The sequence below is a fragment of the Melitaea cinxia genome, chromosome 10 (genome assembly GCF_905220565.1).
Source record: "Melitaea cinxia chromosome 10, ilMelCinx1.1, whole genome shotgun sequence".
In the NCBI taxonomy this organism is placed as follows: Eukaryota; Metazoa; Arthropoda; class Insecta; order Lepidoptera; family Nymphalidae; genus Melitaea; species Melitaea cinxia.
The window spans coordinates 6,293,685-6,315,131 of NC_059403.1; positions in this window are offsets into that span (position 1 = coordinate 6,293,685).

Sequence of the window (21,447 nt, forward strand, 5' to 3'; positions counted from 1 at the left end):
GTTGGGAGACTTAAAGAGTTTAAGAATACTACGTTATTTGTAAAGATATAGATAAATTTTAATTGTTTTATATACCTGTAGTCAATTTTTGTCTACATTTAGTCTCAATTTTAACATTACAGCATCTGAATTTTTTTAAAATATCATATCCAAAAGTCGACCGCTCCAGCGGGGATCGAACCTGCATCTCCGACTGACCGTGTCGGTGCTCTAGCAAATTAATCTATGGAACGATGTCGACCCTAGATCGAAATTATTGATACGATGCCATGCTATTTTTAATTTGTACTATTTTATTTTTGTGTTACTCACAGTCAGCGATGTGTGTCAGTCGGAAATGCAGTTTCGATCCCCGCTAGAACGGTCGATTTTTGATATGATATTAAAAAATGTTTAGAATTTCCTAATGTGTGGGTAACACAAAAATAAAATCGTACAAAATACACCATCTGTTCCGTTTTCAACGTTAAATGTTCTCTAATTTTTAACTTTCCGCGCGGCGCGCGCTTATTAATTCAACCAATGCAATTTCATAATTTCATTTCAAACGGTGCACGCTTGTGTATTTGACCAATGAGAGCACTTGAATCACCAGCGCACATGCGCAATCGAAACTCACGAAGAAAGCAGCGCCCGCGGCGGCCAACAACTACAACATCTATCACCTAACCGCACGCGTCGTCTTTGTGGCCGTTGAAACCGAAAATTAAACTTGACGTCTAAATATACTACCTCTTGAGTAAAGTTTGTATGTGGCGTGATTAGTGGACTATTCATTATCAAGAACCACTCCGTCTGCCGTTCCTGCTGAGCATGGTGAGATGTGCATGATATTATCTCTTGTTCCATTATTCAAGTCATATACCGTTTATTTACCGGCGAGTGTATATTAATGCTCGATCCAGACTGTACGCAGATTAATATTGCATCATTATAAAAGAACCGTATTTGTTTGCGTACAACATCTTTTTAGAATCTGTAAACAAGCGTCTGACATTCATTCAGAGCTCCATTTAGAGGATTTATTGAAAAGTCTCCTATAAATATATTAGATATACCAGGCGTAAGTATACCTATAATATCCTGCTAGCCCTGCAGAGCGACATTATGACATCAATAATATACGAGTGCCATCGAGCTCTGACGAAGGTAAGTGAAACAAACACCATTACCCTTCAATGGATAAAGGGCCACAGTGGATCGCGAGGCAACGACGCGGCTGATCGACTGGCGAGAAAGGGATCGGAGTTGAGGATCTATGGACCCGAACCCATTCTGCCCCTGCCTAGATGGTTGCGCAGCCAGCTGCGACACAACACCAAGGTAATGCACCAAGAATTTGGACAAACCTAATTACCTGCAGGCAGACCAAGGAAGCTCTTCCGATGATCAACCCAGGATTGTCCCGCAAACTTCGCGGTTATGGAAGAGCACAGCTTCGACTACTGGTCGGGGCTCTTACCGGACATGCTTTACTTAACAAACACTTACACAATTTAGGTGTTACAGACAACCCCCTATGCAGAGCGTGCATGGAGGCAGAAGAAATGGCCTCACACATCCTGCTGGAATGTGGTAGTGTGGTGAACTACAGGGCACTACACCTCGAGACACCGAGGTCGCTCCAGGAAGTCGCCGGCAACGTGAAGGGTCTGCTAGGCTTCCTTAAGAAGCTGGGCTGGCACGAATAGTGTCCACCGCCAGTCACGCAAAATAGGCGCACAAATACGTCGAGTTGCGGAAAAGGGCCCGTGTTAACATACATAACATACATATCTATAATAAGACTAATTATCGATTAGTTACTCTGCGCTGAACAAATAAAAATATCCAAATCAATGTTGGCTATTAAGGTAAATAGAATCAATAATAGAACTTCGATTCCTGGCTACCTGTGCAAATTTAAACTTGGTTTAGTATTTCATTGTAAACATTTAAGTTCTCATAATATTTTCAAATGTAAATAAGCAACGATTGTATCGGCTTACCTGATTAAGATAAACGTAAACAAGATTTCTTGGAAATATTGAAACTGGCAACTACATACTTTTCTATTAGAATTCTGTTTTGATATTCTTTATGATTCAATTTATTATAGATCTTACCTTACTTATATAATACATGTTTTTATTAGTCGGTTAGGTGTTTCCGTCTTTAATGTTTTCAAATACAGAACATTTAATTACATAAGCATTTCAAAAGTAATACTTTTTTAATATGTGTGCGCGTGTGCGTGTTTTGTATGTTATGTATGTTTGCGAAATAACTTGTGCAATATGTACATACTACTCTACAGTACGCCCTGAAGAGCGCTTATTTTTTTTGGTAGTCCATCGAGGACAACCACTTGAGAACAATCGCTTTGAGTTATTTCAGAGATAGAATGTAGGAGTTAAACAATTTATTAGGCCGATTATATAAATAGATGGACAGATAATCCTATTTCCCCCCTATCTTCTAACCTTACATTGCGAACTTTTGGAAGCACAAAACATTTCTAACTATCCGCTTACCGCTGTTTGTACTAGGGTCGTACGGTGTGTGTGTTGATGTAGCCGAACAATGAGCTGATTTATGAACTATTGCCTAACCGTTAATACGAAGTATTTTTTATACAACTCCAAAGTATGATATCTGTAAGGAGTGTACATCATGGTTTTAAGCAAGGACCTTCAGGTTCTCTAACTAACATAATATAGGATTTATAAGCACCCTCCGAACAACGACGCATTGACTTACAATGAACTTACCAAGGTATAGTAAACGCTACTCAAAAGATCGAAATTAGCCACATCTCTTTCTTGAAAATCCAGATGAGCTTGCGAATACGCGCTATAAATAAGTCTATATTAAAAGACAACTACAAATTTAAAAGCTTATAAAAATTTTAATAGAAAAAACATGTCTAAACATGTCTAAGCCGATAAGCACACACGTCAGGACAACATAAGGTGTGAAAAATAGTAGTGATCATGATTTTATTTATATCGACACCTGATATGAAGAACATTGTATCTGATTTTGTTAAGTTTTCAGGAGAGCGTTTTACAATTTTGTTGCATTTTTTGTTCTACCAGTAGTTTTTGCGTTCTGCAGTGTGAAATTGACCACGTTATGATACATGAAACGGAAAGCTGTTTTTGCTCAAGTTACAATGATATAATATATAAAAAAGACAATTGTTTTAGTTTTAAAACATTGTATGAACAGTTCCAATAATGTAGTATATCAACTTAATGTATAGGGTATTATAAGCAGCTGTGACGTTGTGTTCAAAGAAGACCGATATTATAATATATAAATATTTATTTTCGTAACCAATATTTAATTTTTTTTATGCAGAAATTTGGATTAACTTGAATTGCAATGATTTTTTTTTTTCATCTAAAAATCGTTCTAGTGTTCGTATAAATACGGTTCCCAGATTGAAAGATACCTTTTTTCCCCTCAGTATTTTGATGGTAGAGTAAGGAAACATTGTTTAATTAGTTACAATGTTCTTCATATCAGGTGTCGATATGTATTTTTATATTTTGTTTTCATAATTTTTATATTAAATTTGTGATATTTGAATTTTCAATTCATATACTACACTTGATTTGTCGTAAATAAAACAAAATATTTTAAACACTATTTAGACGTTATCGAAAAATACTATAAATGAATAAGGAGCTACAACATTTAAACTTGTCTATGCGACTGGGGTAGCAATGCTACGTTATCAACACACCGAGCCCCGAGGGTACTTAGTTACTAACTAAATTTACCATTTGTATTGAAATTTATCCTCACACCTTACATATTGTAATTTGGGTTACTGGTTTTCACGCGTGCGTTCTATTCGTAGTAGAAATCAAATTTTTAAACTTTAGGTACTTTTGAAAATTATTGTAAAAAAATAATGTTTTATATATACAAATATATTAATTTGTATTTAGATTATTATTTCACTAGGATAGAACTTACGTGGGGATATATTGAATTTACGTGGGAATGTACAGATCAGCGGATGTAAAATTACGTCTCAAGCACTTGTGAATTAGGCGAAGAATGTTGTAACATACAATAAGTTCAGCAACGATTTATTTACATATCCACATTCCTATTATCCATATTTACATTCCCTGGCTTTTAGTTGCTTATGTTCTATTTTGTTCATAATGAAATTTAGCTTATTTGCGGGAGCCTTCTAATGTCACTGGCTCTACTGGATACTCCGACTACATGGCTGATGTATGACACAGCAGAAAATATCCGACTCAAAATCTAGACCAGCTGTGTATTGTGTTCCAGATGTTAGTAAGATGGCCAGAACTCCTATGGAGGGTTAAGGGTAGGGTCTGGCGACCCTTGCGATGCTGCTGATGTTGCAGGCATTTATAAGTAAGGCTACTTTACTATATATGATATTTTTGTAAAATATTATTTTTATATAAAAACTAAATGCCACGCAAAAACAATTCTGTTCCGAGTATAGTAGGTACTTTGGGTCACTAAATCGAAAGAGTACAAAATATTTTTATCGTGATTAGTTTGCCATTTTTTTATTTTACTAAATTTATTTCATGACATTCATTGCAGCGATTAAAATTTTTCTACAGTAATTTAAAACTTGTTAGTAAAATAAATTAAATAGCTTAAAAAGTTTAGGGCATTGCTTATTAAAACTTAATTAATGTAAACAATATTACACTCCAATTTAAACTGAATAGCTTATAAATGGAAATAAACTAACCCTAATCTAAAAGGTAACGATCTGTCAACATATTTAACACGACCCTAACAAATGTGAAGTTACGCTTGAAACTTACAGCGTCCATCCGCCGCACATTCTAACCACAGTATGGCGACACCTCGTTTACGAGCACTACCTCTTTCAGACAACTCTTCATAAAACAAACCGTATCGACTTGAACACCATTCATTGCGTTCTCGATACGCGTCGTAAGACATTTATTTTGTCGATATCGAGCAATGGATGCTGCTAGAAGAAGTTTTTGTACGTAGCAATGGAAAGGAAGTCGTTATAACGGCATGGATTCCTTTATCAGGACCTTTTTGTTTCCCGCAACCCACTAATCCCGGTAGATAGGGATGCGGGATCAAGATCAGATTGCGGGGTAACTGCCCCGGTCATGCAAGCATATATGAATATTTTCACGGTTTCACGAAAAAAAATACGAAAAGTTAACCGAACGAAAAGAGACGTGTATCGCGATAACAAAATACTACGGTCCTACATTTTGTTACATTTACCCTCGATATAAAAATATGTTATTTGCACTGATATTTTGAATATTTTCGACGAATGAGGGTAGAGAAATATTTTTTATAGGTCCTTGTAGAAATTGACGGATACTTTTCGTTTATTTGCATCTTGAACCATCTTTCATATGGTCGACATTTTTGTAATAAAACGTAACTATGATAGAAAAAAGATTCATCGTTGTTATAATATTACTTGATATATTTCTGTATATAACTTAAATACAGATGTATCTCTATAAAAGAGAAAGAAAATTTAACTATTTGACAGTCTTCCCTGTAGGTATCAAAATCAATTGTATGAATTTGTCGAGTTTGTGTAAAATAGATCTACTCAGGTGGTAACATGAATAAATGTTTTAATGAGCCACAGGGGAAGCCAGTGGGTTAAAATGGAGTTAAGCTGATGAGGCCACGCACATTGCCCGAGGCATATCAGGCTATTAACCATATCATATAATATGTTTAAGGAAAAATAACCACAGACAAACTAACAAATTTATTCTCGAAAATTGAAAAATAATTTTAAAAATAACTTTCTTAAAATTTATTCTTTAACTTAAAAAAAATTGGAATTAAAATCTTTTTGCTTGGAAATAAACCAAAAAATTTAACGTCTGGCCAAAAGGTTTTCTGGATAAAATAACTAGTATCGGTTTGGTATGAACAGAACAACATTTTCAATCACGGTGATGGATATACATTGTCTTCCACGTAGATCCAGTTAATATATAAATTTAATAAAAGTGAGTACTGGACAATCTTTACGTGGTCATTTCGTTTAAATGTCTTTACAATGACAAATATGAGTACCAAGTAGGGTAAAAAGAATAAAATTTATAGCGTACATTCTATTGAAAGGCGCACGACACAATTACATTTTTCTACGGGGAATTTAAGAAATCGTCCCTTTTTATACAACAAAGTTAGCAAAAAAGCGTACGGCTTACGAAGGTAAGCGTTTACCGTAGCTTATAGACTTCTGCAACACCAGAAGCATCGCAAGCGCGTTGCCGACTCTATCCCAAATTCCTCCCGGGTATTCTGGCCACCTTACTCACCAACAAGAACACAACACTGCTTTAAAGAAGTATTATTTAGCTGTGATCTTCTGTAAGGTCAAGGTACTACCCCAGTCAGGCTGGTTCATATTTTAAGCAGGCCTGCTGGCCCTATCTTAGTTAAATTCGTCTATGCTATATGCTATGGGACTTGTACGCTTCAGCCTGTAATATCCCACTGCTGGGCATATGCATTTTCCCCATATAGGAGAAGGATCAGAGCTTAATCCACCATGCTGCTCCAATGCGTGTTGGCGGATATATTGCTACTATGAGTAACGACCCCTATCTCCTGGTAGCAACCGATACATGATAACAACCGAGACCGACGGCTTAACGTGCTCTTCGAGGCACAGTGGGGAAACCCACAAGGACTGCACAAACACCCAAACCACGGCAAACATCTGTATGGCCAATACAAATGTTTGTCATGAGCGGAGATCGAACCCGCAACCGTCAGCATAACAGCCACAAACTAGTGCTGTGATCGTTGCGCCAACGTGTCTACGTTACACATATTTGCCATTAGCGCGTTCAAACAAAAAAACTCTTCAGCTTTATAATATTGGTAATATAAATGAGTAGCTTGACATACTAAAATTATAACGTGCCCGCCTATCCTCTTCTAATATTATCATACAACAAACTTAAAAACGCACCCTCGTAATTCTTCAGTATGAAAAGACCAGTCTTTAAATACAACTTGTTGTAATCTCGACCACAGCGATCAATCTCCTACATGTCTACTCCATTCTGCGTGACATTGTCGAATAATAGTGGTGTGTAGGCACTATTGAAAGCCAATACTTACTATTACAAGCCAAGCTTGTTTCTATCAATTAGCATTCGCCCAAAAGCAGATTTACTAAAATAGGGATGGACGTGGGATTCTTAAAAAAGAATTCCTTTTTCGTACATATTGAAAAGATTATTACCTCCCTCTGAATATAAAACAAAATTATCTGTTACAATCGAACAAGACTTCATTCATGTATCAATTGTACTTGATTAGAATGCGCTTTGAAATGGGAAGCGAAATTACCATAATTTATTGCTCATCAATTCTATGCACGGTTCTGTTTCAGTTAGGGAAGCTGGGGATTATGGAGTTTTAAATTATGTTTTTACACTATTATTTGTTTCTATTTAATTTTACGAAAGGCTATGCGTGGCTTTACCCACTTAAAAAAACTTAACCTTTATTTAGATGATAAACACATACTGTTTACGATTGTACTTATTAATAGAAATTTAATCAGTCATTTATGTCACTTTGTTTATCACTTTTATTGAGTCTAATGAATTATTATTTTTTCTCAAAATCTGGAGTAAACCGACTGGGGGATTACCTCCAACCTAAAAGACCACAGCAAATTAATATTTCTCTTAAGTAGTAACGTGATTCTGTGGTAAGTAAGGTAGTGAAAAGATTTTTGATAGGATCAACAACGCGCTTGTGATTCTCTTAATACGAGTATATGGATAATACCGTTTGTTTGCTATCTAGTAGTAAAAAAGGCAATAATATATCTTATAATAGACCGAGAGATAGATAGATACCTGGTATCTCTCGAAGTAAAAATGGGTTAAACTTCATATTTGGCCATTGCTTCTATCGGCGTTGAGAGCATGCACTGAGAAATTTTCAGATTTTATTAAATGACGAAAGTCTGGCCCTCCAGGGCTCTTGGGTTATAACATTATATCGAGATGTAAATGCTTTTATCCATAATAGATTGTGAGATAAAGTACTAAAGTAATGTTAGCTATCTGTATATTGTTTAATGCCGGTTCTAAGCTTGCGTCTTTCTTCGGAATTTTTTTATCGCGGTTATGGTCTTAGTGTCCATGTTGCCATTTTTCTTATAGTAAACGACTAGTATATGACTACTTTGATTGTAATGATTGTAATAATATATCATCACTACCATGTCAACGGCCTTTACTACAATGCCCTTTGAAATACGACGAGGGGCTAACAAGCATAATTTGCTTTCTATGAAATTACAGGAGGAAGACTGTGTTGGCAGATAGAATATTGTTACGTAACGGAATATTGTAACATCGGGAAAATTATGCAATTTATTGTAGTAATTAAATGTAAACAGGATGTATACGTGTAAAATTATAAAAAAAAAAATCGAAAATTTCCCCGTATTTCAGTAATAACAAAGAGAAACTCAAGGGAAAACTACTTTTATTTTACAACATACGTACTTCTCAAGCAATTCGTTTTACTAACGAACAATGAAACATTTTACGTTTTAATTACGTACTTACTATAAATATGTGTACATTATAATTTAATTTACAGAATCAAATTAAAAACTTATACTCGGCTCGAGTTATTCGTTCGCTTCTGAACTTCGAAATTAATAACCGGATTACATATGTTCTGAAGACTTAAAATTAACGATTTCAGAATTAACCGTCATACTTTAGAAACTTAACTTATTGTTTTGTAAAATTGTGTTTCTTATTAATAATGTTCTGTCATAACTAATAATTGTTTTTCGTATTATCTGAAGTATATTTTTAAGCTTTGATGTAAAAAGAAAGGTTTTATAAGTTTGACGTATCAGTATGTTGTTTTCTAATGTTTACGCGAATTTAACTGAGGTAGGGCACAGCAGGAATTTCCTGCTCAAAATATGGAGCAGCCCGACTGGGGTAATAACCTTACAGAAGATCACAGCAAAATAATACTGTTTTCAAGCAGTATTGTATTTCTATTGGTGAGTAAGGTGACCAGAGCTCCTGGGGGGATTGGGGATTGGGTCGGCAACGCGCTTGCGATGCTTCTGGTGTTGCAGGTGTCTATAAGCTACGGTACTCGCTTACCATCAGGTGAGCCGTACGCTTGTTTGCCGAGCTAGTGATATATAAAAAAAAATCCACTAATTATACAACTTTTTCGGTTTTTAGATGCCCGATGGTTCGATACATTACAGCAACCATGGTCACGGTAGGACTCCCGTGACCATGATTTAGTCCCATGATTAGATAATAAACCCCGATAAAATCCGAAAAAAGTTGTTTCATTATATCAATTTATCGATATGTTTGTCTGCAACATGTATTGTTTGCTTCTCATTCGAAATTGAATGTGGACAAGATTTTTCTTTTCGACAATTTATAAAAGTCTGTTCAGGAGTGTTAAGGTCATCAGTTCTTTTTTGTTAGCTGTATTATTAGGTTTATAAGTTCGATGTTTTTGTCCGATACTATAACCGATGCAACTTACTTGATACATTATCAACCATGAAACATAAATTGATATCAAGTAATTATGATGAGAGCTGGGGCTGATAGCATAGCATGCTCTACGAGGGACAATGAGGAGACTCACAAGGGTATAAACCGAGATCAGAAACAAATATTTGTACTCTAATACACTATACCTGTGCACCAGCATTTAATTAATAAGTTAACTTTTATGATCAAAAAGGAAATTTTATTACTAATACAGTAACTTTTGTTATCTTACAACATTTGTAAACCTAAAATAGAATACACTTATTAAGATACATTTTGTATACTATTATACGTATTCTCCATATTTATGAAATTTACATTCATTTGCAAATGGCGGAAAGGTTATACGTGATTTAATTAAGAATTACGAACAGTTCTTAGTTTGCTCAAATGATTTTAATTGTGTTCTTTGCATACCTAGTTAGTTCTGATTCGGTTACGTTTGCGACGTTTTGACAATGTTATTAAGTTAAGGAAGCTTTGACTGACCCTTTGTATTTACATTGTTTGACTCAATGTTATGGCTTACATATTATGGAGTTATATTTTAATAAATTCATGTATACATAATTATATAGTCTTATCTTTCGATATGTACATTTAGAAACTGGACTACGAGTTATCAAAGTATTTGGATTTTTAATACCTATAGTATTAAGTAATGAGTCTATTAACGAGTAAAATCAGACAATTTCTTGTTTGATTTAAGAAAAAAAAATAATAATTCACATGATAAATTTATTTATTTATTTATTCATATAAAGGTACTTCAACGACTTATTCACTATTAACAGTATAGGGTTCAAATATTCGTTAAAATAAGTTTATGGTGAACTCTTCACTTATAGGAGTTCACAGTACTTCCATAAAAGAACTTTGTCCCATCACTAAATCAATAAAAACATAATAAAAAATATTATTAATCCTTTTTAACATGATTGGGTAGTAAACATGGATTCAAATTGTCACAATTATCATATAAAAAAGACGCTATATTCTTGTATCTCTTTCTATAGTTCCCTTACAAAATTATTTAAAATAAGGACGCCCAAATTTAGCAAAGTAATTTGATTTCCTACTGGTATTTCCAGCCTCATTACTATAATAAACATTGAACAATGCTCAGTCTTGCCCATTCCACGTTACATTGCCAAAACACTTAGGGGATAAATATTGACAATACTGTAACCTATTCAACGAATAATATATTAGTTAAAATAAATTTATATTGTAATAAATAATAAGTTAGATAAACTAGTTAGTATACTAAATGAAAAAAATAAAGTCATCGTCATATATGTATGTAATAAGATATAAAATGTATTAGCGATTGAGACAGGGATATCCAAAAGATACAAAAACATTAAATAATAATAATAATCTGATAATATGTCTGTTCTATTTCATAATCAAACTTCACTTTATCTGTTGGACATTTCTATTCGAAACCTGTGACACCAAAAGTAGAGCTTAATCTACTTGCTCGTGGAAAGGTCACTGATACACTATCAGTCACATTAAAATGGAGACGAACACTTCAAACGAAAACATAATAATGGTTGGAGCTTATAAATGTCTACAATCCAACCGCCTTGCGTGGTGGCGGAAAAATTAGTAACTCTGATAAACATTTCATGATCAGCAACCGTTGAGTTTGACTTTTATATGATCTAGACTAGTGGTAACGTGTCCAGCCAAAGTAAAAAGAGGTACTGGCAACGCACCGTGTGTTATTTGATGAACCGTTTTCAGCTATTATATGACACATGTATATGACAACTATACAACCCGTAAACTAATATATGGAATCTACCTACATAAGTACATGAAATTTGACACACTTATTAAACTTTTGGTCTTTTATGTTTTGATGGAATTCCATATAGAGGATTTAAATCCATAGATATATAGAATGGGAATAAACAGTCATAGCTAAACGCTATCCGTAAATTCTACAACATTTCTAACTTTGAATAATGACAAAATAATTAATATTCTAAATTAGTTCTCGAAATAGCCTATAATACTTTGATCAAAATAAAAGAGATTCTATGTAAACTTAAACAAATGCATTAACCGTAACTGTCAATGAGGTAAATGCAATTGCACAAAATATTCGTAGTGTTAATGATTTAATCATAATAAAATGTTCAATAGAGCGTGTTGCGATACGAATAGATGTGTGTTTTTGATAATACAAGTTTTTAAAGTATTATAATTTCCCGACTATTTGAATAATATAATTTAAATATTTTTAATAACAAAGTAAAAATTTAACCGGCTGCTATAAAAGTTTTTTCTCGTAGATTACAGATAAGATATAAGATGCTACGCATATCTTCTTGACCTCAGTTTTATTTCCAATTAAATATAATATTCTAAACTTATTTTTATTCGGTCATTAGAATCAAGTATTATAAGCTTCTTTGTCCAGAGAATGTCCTTATTTTTTAACTAAAACATACTGTCTGAAAATAACGAGGATATTATACATCACACGTTTTAGCGGGCAGCAGTTGCGTAATTATCAAATTTTCGTAACACCTCAAGTAAAGATAACGATAAAAAGAATATTTAACGAATTCATAAAATATCTATACTGCAGAAGCCTAAAAATATCCCACTGGACATCAAGTTCGAGATAATTTTAAGTAGTCAATATAGTTTAATTAGAAATGATAATGTTTATTCCCTTTTGTCTTATAGAGGAGAAGATATCTTTATATCTTTATCTGAAGATATGTTGAATACAAAATATACAAACAAAAAGAAATAAACGTTTTTGTCGGTCTTGACGTCGGATAATTTGAAGACAATTTATTTTTATTATGTCTACAATTTAATTTATGATATTGGTCTATAAATACGAAATCTTCAATCATTCTGCCAATTTCGTTTTGGCACAAACTAACAATACTTTCGAAGCGTCCATTAAGTTCCACATAACTTCGACAATGGTTTCCAAGCCATACATTTCCATAGCTATTAACTTTCTTCCGGAGTTGTCCGGCTATTTTGTTTTGTACAACGTGGTGTCTAAATCACTTGAATGGGGACGTGTTGGCTTCCTTATTGCATGAGATGACACAAATTTACTGTCGCGTAACTTTCCACATTTAAGAACGTTATATGATCTTCACTCCTATATAATGGGTACTGTAATCTTTGTGGTTGTAAAATATTGTGTTTTATTAATATTCCAAATCGGCTTGTATTTACAATGTGGTTTGACATAATTACATTTATATTACCTTCGTTTGTAAAGAATTTTAGTGCACAATACTAAAACTGAAATAATAATATGATTTGAATAAAATCCGGCCAAGTGCGAGTCGGACTCGCGTACGAAGAGTTCCGTACCATTATCCAAAAATCACGTTTGTTGTATGGGAGCCCCCTTAAATATTTATTTTATTCTAGTTTTTAGTATATAACAATATGTGAAAATGCAACTGTCTAACTATCACGGTTCATGAGATTACATCCTGGTGACAGACGGACAGACAGCGGAGTCTTTAGTAATAGGGTCCCGTTTTACCCTTTGGGTACAGAACCCTAAAAAGCCTGCAGGTATTTTATTGTTGGGTAATGACTTCCCTTCTACAAATTAAGACTATTGGAGCTACACTACTCCCGTTTTAAAATTCTAGAGTTTTGTCCATGAAATAATTATAAACTAAAATTTCCCGATGACGTTCTTTTTCAATCAGCATAAAATAAATTTTAAACTATTGTTAATACAGCGAAATTGGTTCCGATTTTAAATTAAAAAAAATATATTTTTGTCAAGTTTACATGATCATTGATTGGGTCATGTAGTCTAACTTAAATGATGTGAGCCCACTAAAGTAATAGTCAGTTTTCTTTTTTTTTTTTTTTTTTTTTTTTATTACGATATGGGCTTACTCTTGACCTCGGTCTAGCCCTAGAGCACAGACGAGGTCGAAGATGGAGCGAGTTCGCCCAGAAGAAGCCTGTTCACTCGCGCTTTAAATATGTTCGGGTTATATGAACTCGGAAATACAGACGCCGGCAGGGAATTCCATTCCTTGGCTGTGCGCATTAAAAAAGATGATTCGAAGCGCTTTGTACGTATGAAAGGTATATCAATCAGGTAGGAATGAAAGCCTGCGGTACGTCTGAAAGTCCGATGGAAGAAAGGAGATGGTGGTATGAGCTCGTGCAGCTCCAGGGCACACTTTCCAAAGTACAACCTGTAAAAGACCGTTAAACTGGCAACCTTTCTTCGGTGAGCCAGAGTGTGAAGAGATTTCACCAAACTGGCATTACCGATAAGCCGCTTGGCTCTGCGTTCCACTGAGTCCAGTGTGGCGAGTTGATATTTAGCTGAGCCATCCCACAAGTGACTACAATATTCCATGCACGATCGGATTTGAGCTTTGTATAGCGTAAGAAGCTGTTTAGGCGTGAAATATCGCTTAACCTTATTTAAGATGCCAAGCTTTCTGGCCGCAGTTTGCGCTTTGGACTCAATGTAATTGCCAAAGTTGAGGTTAGAATTCAACTCTATGCCAAGGAGGTCGAGGGTATCGGACACAGGGACAGGTGTACCACGGAAAGTAGGAGTCAAGTTGAAAGGACTCCGTTTGCTGGAGAATAAACAGGCCTGCGTTTTGGCGGCGTTGAACGTGACCAGGTTACAATCACCCCATTGGGATACTTGCTCCAGTATTGAATTTGTTCGTTCCACCATGGCCTCTCTCTGAGAACGTATTACGTCCCTGCTGTCCTTTGCGCTGGACAAATATCTCTCAACAATCGTACTGTCATCTGCGTATCCAACAATGCCTGGTCGTAGCATGTCGTTAATATGGAGCAGGAAAAGAGTTGCAGAGAGAACAGAACCTTGAGGGACGCCGGCGTTTATATCCATCAGGTCAGAGGAGCAGCCGTCCACGACCACTCTGATCGACCGTTCACTCAAAAAGTCTGAAATCCAGCTACAAAAGTCAACAGGGATGCCGTAAGCAGGAAGTTTGCTAAGGAGACTTGCGTGCCAAACCCTGTCGAAGGCCTTCGAGATATCTAGTGATACAGCGAGCGCCTCACCATGTTTCTCTATGGCTTCGCCCCAGCAGTGTGTGACATACACCAGAAGATCTCCAGTAGACCGCCCCTGACGAAAACCGTATTGGTGGTCACTGAGGAGTTCATTGTCCTCTAGGTAGTTCAGCAACTTGCTGTTAAGTACCTTTTCCATGACTTTGCAGAGCATGGAGGTGATGGCGATTGGTCGGTAGTTGCAGGGATTCACTCGGCTACCCTTTTTGGGCACTGGCTGCACATTAGCCAGCTTCCAAGATTTTGGCACCGTTCTAGTTTGAAGAGAGAGGCGGTACAGGCGCGTGAGAACAGGAGACAGCTCAGGTGCACAGGCCTTTAGGACGCGCGCAGGTATACCGTCAGGTCCACTAGTCTTATTCACGTCAAGGTTCAGCAAAACTCTACGGACCTCTTTATTGTGGATCGTGATCTCTTGCATAGAAGAGTCCCATCGAGGCAAGGATGGTGGTTGTGTAGAGCTAGCGTCAAGACGCGAATTGCTCGCAAAGAGAGATGCAAACAAGTTTGCCTTTTCCACTGCCGAGTGAGCTAGCGAACCATCAGGCTTCTGCAGAGGAGGCAATGTAGGGCGGCAGAAATTGGACTCTACTGCCTTCGACAGAGACCAGAATTGTTTACTACCAGGGGGGTAGGAGGCAAGTTTAGCGCCTATACGACGGATATGGTCGAATCGGGCCTTTTGTAATATCCGTTTGCAGGACTTGGCGGCTGAATTAAAAGCTTTCTTCCTCGTGCGAACCCTCCGCGCTCCAGCTTTGGCATCGCGGACTTGTACCCAAGCTTTGTAAGCAGACTCTTTAAGGGCTTCAGCATGGGCGCACTCAGCATTGTACCAAGGTCGGGATTTGTGGTCGAGCGATATGTCGGAGAATGGTATAAAGTATTCCATTCCCTGTCGAATCACGCCCGCAACTGCCTCAGCCGAACACGAGGGGTCACCCGAGGAAAAACAGACTTGCCGCCAAGGGAAAGATGCATAGAAATGCCGCATCTCTTCCCAGTCCGCTAACTCATATCGCCACACTCTTCTTGTGCCCCTTGGACAGTTGTCCGGAGGAGAGGCGGTCGATATGGATTTCACCAGACAATGGTCGGATGATCCTAGAGGGGCAGATACTGAGACCGAGTGTCTGTCTGGATCTGTAGTCAGCAGAAGGTCCAGGCAATTGGCTGTATGGCTAGCAATATCTGGTACCCGTGTTGCAACCTGTACCATCTGGGTAAGATCGAGTGCTAACGCGAATTTGCGCGCCTCCCTCCCAGCGTGGCATGTTTTCTCGTACGGGAACAACCACTGCTCGTGGTGGGCGTTAAAGTCCCCGAGAAAAACAAGTTCCGCCGTCGGATACCGTTGCTGCGCTTTGTCTGCCATCTCTGTAAGGTGGTCGAAGAGCCTGGTTGTCTCCTGATCTCCACTGTGCGACCGATAAACACAGGCGTAGACAGTCTTGTCCACGCCGGTGTCCACTAAAACCCACAATGTAGAGAACCCGGTCGCTTCGAAGCACCGGAGTCGCTTATAGCAAATGTCATTGCGGACGTACACACAGACCCCAGCGTGTTCCTTGAACTTATGTTCTAATGAGTAGCATGGGTAGTTGAGGTACGTCGCATCTGCTGGACATTTGATTTGCGTCTCCGTTAAGAAAAACAGATGCGGCTTCACGGTCTCGAGGTGGTGGTAGACCGGGTCAATATTGGAATGCAAACCTCGGATGTTAATGAGGTGCACCTTCAGTGGGAGGAAGTGCAGCCGTTTTTTAACTTTTTTCCTTCTTTGTGCTTTTTTCATATTGAGGAGTGATGATGGGGAAGCAGTTGGATGTCGAGGCGCAGCTTTTACCATGCGGATTCCCTAGGCTAAGCCGACCATTAGAGGAGCTCATCTGGAGACTGCGGGGACGCCCGAGCCCCCCTGGAAATCGCCACCGGGTCCTCCCACCCAGTCGCCAACTGGCACGGTGGAGCCATCCCAGGATTTTTCGCGAGGTGGCGGGGCAGCCTTTGCCACGTGGCTGGCGCGCTAGGGCCCCCAACTGCCTGCGGTCGGTCAACGGCAAGACCGTGCCTCGGATCCCGCTACCCTCCAGTATGAGCTACCCGGTACAGTGCAGTCCAAGATTCCGAAAAAAAACTGCGCAAGCTGCGCAACTGACACTCTTCTAATCCCCCAAAGGCACTGGTACTCCCGCTCACAGACGGAACGCAGCAAGCTGCTTGGCGTCTGGTTCCGACGGGAGGGTGGTCGCTGCCAGGCGGCCCCTAAGTGGGACCTACCACCGCGTTGTGTGGGGGTCGTTCAGCCGTCACCAAAAGTAAATTAGTGGTGCCGTTGCCCGGGGTGGACCACTAGGAGGTAGACCCCAACCACCCCAACAACACCCCAACAGTCAGTTTTCCTATAAAAGAAGCATTGGAGTGGTGGTACCTAATTGGAATATTCTAATACTTGGGACAGATTATACAAAAACCATTTCATGTTATTGCTGTATGTTACTTATTAACACCGGATAGGTATAGTAATTGTTATGAAGAATCTTGACCGGACATTATTTTGTACGTATATTTTAATGGAGAATATTTTTAAATGATAGTAAATTACACACAATTAGGGTATGATTTACTGGGAGGTTATCACCAATGCTAGAGGCGACCTCTAAAGTGACATGGTCCCCAAGCCGGTCCGATCCTATTATTTATAGCCATTTGAATAGACAAGGGGACGAATAATATATTGCACATGTAGTAAATAGACGAGTTTAATTTTATGTAAATATGTATATTTTATAAATGACCCAGGCTTCACATAGCTGTAATTAATTAACCGGAATGTGTTTGAATACTTCGTAAAAATTCTTATATGGCTATGTTCATACACTTTTCATAACCTTTTTTTTTGGCAATCAATTCTTTTAGTTTATGCTCTCAAAAAGAATTTTTTTTTCTGTTTTAGCTCTCAAACAAAAAAAAATTTTTTTCGTGTCTTCGTAATATTTCTTATGAATACTCAGCTACTAGTTTCGAAGCGTGATGTTATATAGCCTACAGCCTTCTCTCGGTAAATGGGCTATCCAACACAAAATCATTTTTTTAATTCTAACCAGTAGTTCCTGAGACTAGCGCGTTTAAACAAACAAACAAAGCTTTCAGTTTTCTAATATCAGTAAAGATAAGGGTTTGCTCGAAAAATTGTCGTATTTAATTGAATCATTAGATTAAATATCTATCTGGATGGTATGTACCCGGGCGCGGTAAACAGGTTTTTCCCCGCGTAAATCCCGATTTCGCAGGAATTGCAGTAAAAAAAGTAGCCTATGTACCCCCACACACACACCCAGCCCCCGCCAACAGCCCCCTCTATATCTATCTTCTAGTGAAAGTCTTGTAAGACTAACCCGGACAAACAGAAAGACAGACAGACAAAAATTTGTAAATCGTTTGTTTCTGTTTTAGTATCGTGAAAATAGCTATATGCACTTGAAGAAAAAAAACACAGTTATTTTAAATCACAGAATATATATGTATAGATACAAAATTCAAAAATTATTTCTTCACTCAAAAATATTTATTAGAAATAATTGTCGTATTAATCACATATTGTATCATTTTATCAATCATTTTTTTAATATTTTCCCTTTCTCTTTAGTGTTTTAAGTTCTAACTTTTAAGATTTTTATTTATTGAGATCAGATGGAGTTGTTTAAATAAAATAAGTTTACAGTATAAATACGCAAGTAACCTAATTTCAATAAAAATTACTTGCAGAATGATCCAGTGCCAAGAATTTCCCATGCATCGTTTTAACTTAAATATAAACATCTCTTGCCAATTTATATTATATTTTTATTTATATTTCACTATTTCTCAATGTTCAAAAAGAAAAATATAATTGTGTTGCTATGAGGACGTTTTAAAAACGAGTCTTCCCAAACGAATTGTTTTATTAACCGTCTGCATAACTTTTTACTAGGTATACCGATTTTAATGATCCTTCTATTAATAAAAAGCTGATGCTTGTCTTGTAGTCATATTTAAATTTCATTGCGACATAATAAATACTTTTTGAGTAATCTTTGATAACGACGGTGACAGTGGGTAAGTACTTTGTCGCCATCTATCGGAAACAGTGAAACTACTTCGGTTCGGACTATCGATCAAATGTTGTTACCTAGAACTACTATTTTGTAGTGAGCTATATTATCCACAAGAGGGTAGTAGCTGTTTTTCTTCATTAATAATTTTGATGATTCTTATTTTAATCGAAAGCTGATGCATGTCTTGTCGTCCTATTTAAATTTGATAGAGATCTGATGACTACTTTTTTAAGTAATTTTTAATGACGCGGATTTATTTCACTATTTTGCATCCACTTTTACATTGTATTACTTGTCGATGTAACTGAAGTCGACTTTTTTTCTTTTGCAAGCAAACACAATTATGAAATATTGTTTTGAAAGAATTTACTTGGTAATGATTTATTATAAATAAATGTTAAATATAAATACCGTTGGATACATATTTACTATAAGTATTATAGCATATGACTATTTTTTTTCTCATATAGATGGGTCTGCTATTACGAGTACAATAAAACACTTGGTTCTGCACCAACACCTTGGCCAGATGTAAGACTATTCTGATCAAGTCATTACGATTGCTGCTAGAATTACGTTACATGATACATTTGATTTATTATCCCTTGTGACTTCAAACGTTCTAATTTCGTAACATGTAGTCAGTAATTTTCTACATTGTTTTGTCTATTTATGAAAATGGAATATATTTTCTCGTTGTTTTTTGGACATATTTTTAGTAACGTTAGTTACAACCATCAAAATAGAATGTGTATAATGACTAATAATTATATACTTATTTGTACACCATTAAAATATACTAATAAAAATAGTACAAGGAAGATGCACAAAGTCTTACCGCTAAATGAGTGATTTGTTTCAGACAACCTTTGGGTATAGGGTATGGCATGTAAAATAGGTTGGGAAGTGTACAAATAATTGTTATATCATTTCAGCCTATCACAGTCCACTGCCGGACACAGGCCTCCACAAGTTCACGCCAAAAATAGCGCGAACTCATGTGTGCTGCCCATAGTCGACGCGCTGGGCAGGCGGGTTGGTGACCGCAGGGCTGGTTTTGTCGCACCGAAGACGCTGCTGCCCGTTTTCGGCCTGTGTATTTCAAAGCCAGAAGTTGGATGGTTATCCCGCCATCGGTCGGCTTTATAAGGTCCAAAATCCTTGTGTGGTTACGGACCCTGTGTGGCTACGGTAGTAAAGAATATAGCCACCCCCTCTCTTCCCGTGGGTGTCGTAAGAGGCGATTAAGGGATTACAATTGCAATAAAATATAAAATTATAAATATATACATACATATATCCATCCATACACATACATACACACACAAAAGAATTTTTCGATGTAAACTAGTAGTTCCTGAGATAAGCGCGCTTAAAGAAACAAACAAACAAACTTTTTAGCTTTATAGTATTAGTATACAAGTTATAAAAAATAAATCTTCTGTGTTGGCGGTCCGGAAACACTCAATACACAAATACGAGACGACAAAAAAGAAAATCTAGACACACGAAAATCTAGACGACAAAAAACCCTGGTATGGCGTATACAAATGTTTGCCAGGAGCGGGAATTGTAGCCGGAACAGCCACCGCAACCAGCTAGTACTGTGACCGCTGAAACAACGCCTCATCAATATATTTTGTTAATTTTATTTTTATACGAGTAAAATTTAATTAAAAAATGTTATTCACTTAGAAATATATTTAAAGGAACATTCGTTGGAATACACACGAATTCTAACTGTACATAGATGAAATAATATAAAAACAAAACTTTAAACAACAAACAGTTAATCCAAGACGAAAACTCTCAAGAAAATAAAGATGTTAGGAAGTTTTGTAATTTTTTGATATTTTCTGACACAAAAAAATCCCTTGTAATACACAGTTGGCCACTTTTTTCGACGTTTCAACTGAAACTTCGGAAAATGGAAAGAAAACACGAGTTTGTTTATACGTTTTATAAGAAAGTTTTTGCGACATATTGTCGAGGGGCGACTTGATATAACGTTTTGCTTTAACGTAAATTAAACATCAATATAACGTAAGCCAATATTGAAACAGTATTTATCCTTATGTAATCTCGTTATATACATAAAAATAATATCTAACAGCTACTGATTTTGAAAAATTGCTATAAATTCGTTTATATTCAAATATATTTAATATAATATAATGATATGTTTAGCCTAAAATTCTCGCGGTGTATTAATAAAAATATTTATAATAAACTAGATTAATTAAAAATAGTAACACAAATATATGATACAACTCGAAAAAAAAAAATGTTTTATTATAAAAATATTTTTATTCAAGTAGTATAAAACAAAGCCGCTTTCTCTGTCCCTATGTCCCTATGTATGCTTAAATCTTTAAAACTACGCAACAGATTTTGATGTGATTTTTTTTTAATAGATAGAGTGATTGAAGAGGAAGGTTTATATGTATAATAACATCCATTAAATAGTGGAAAAATACTGTTATTTTTGAGGTTTCTAATGTGTTGTCGTAAAAAATTACATTTTTTCCGCTTACGTTGCAAACGCAGCCTGAACCCTACGAAATTTATCAAAATAATGTACTAAGTATTGTACACATTGAGAAGGTCTACAGAAAACTCCGCTATGGTATATGTCTATCTCTTATGGATATCCCACAATAACTTTTTTTTGTCATTTACTTTTTACA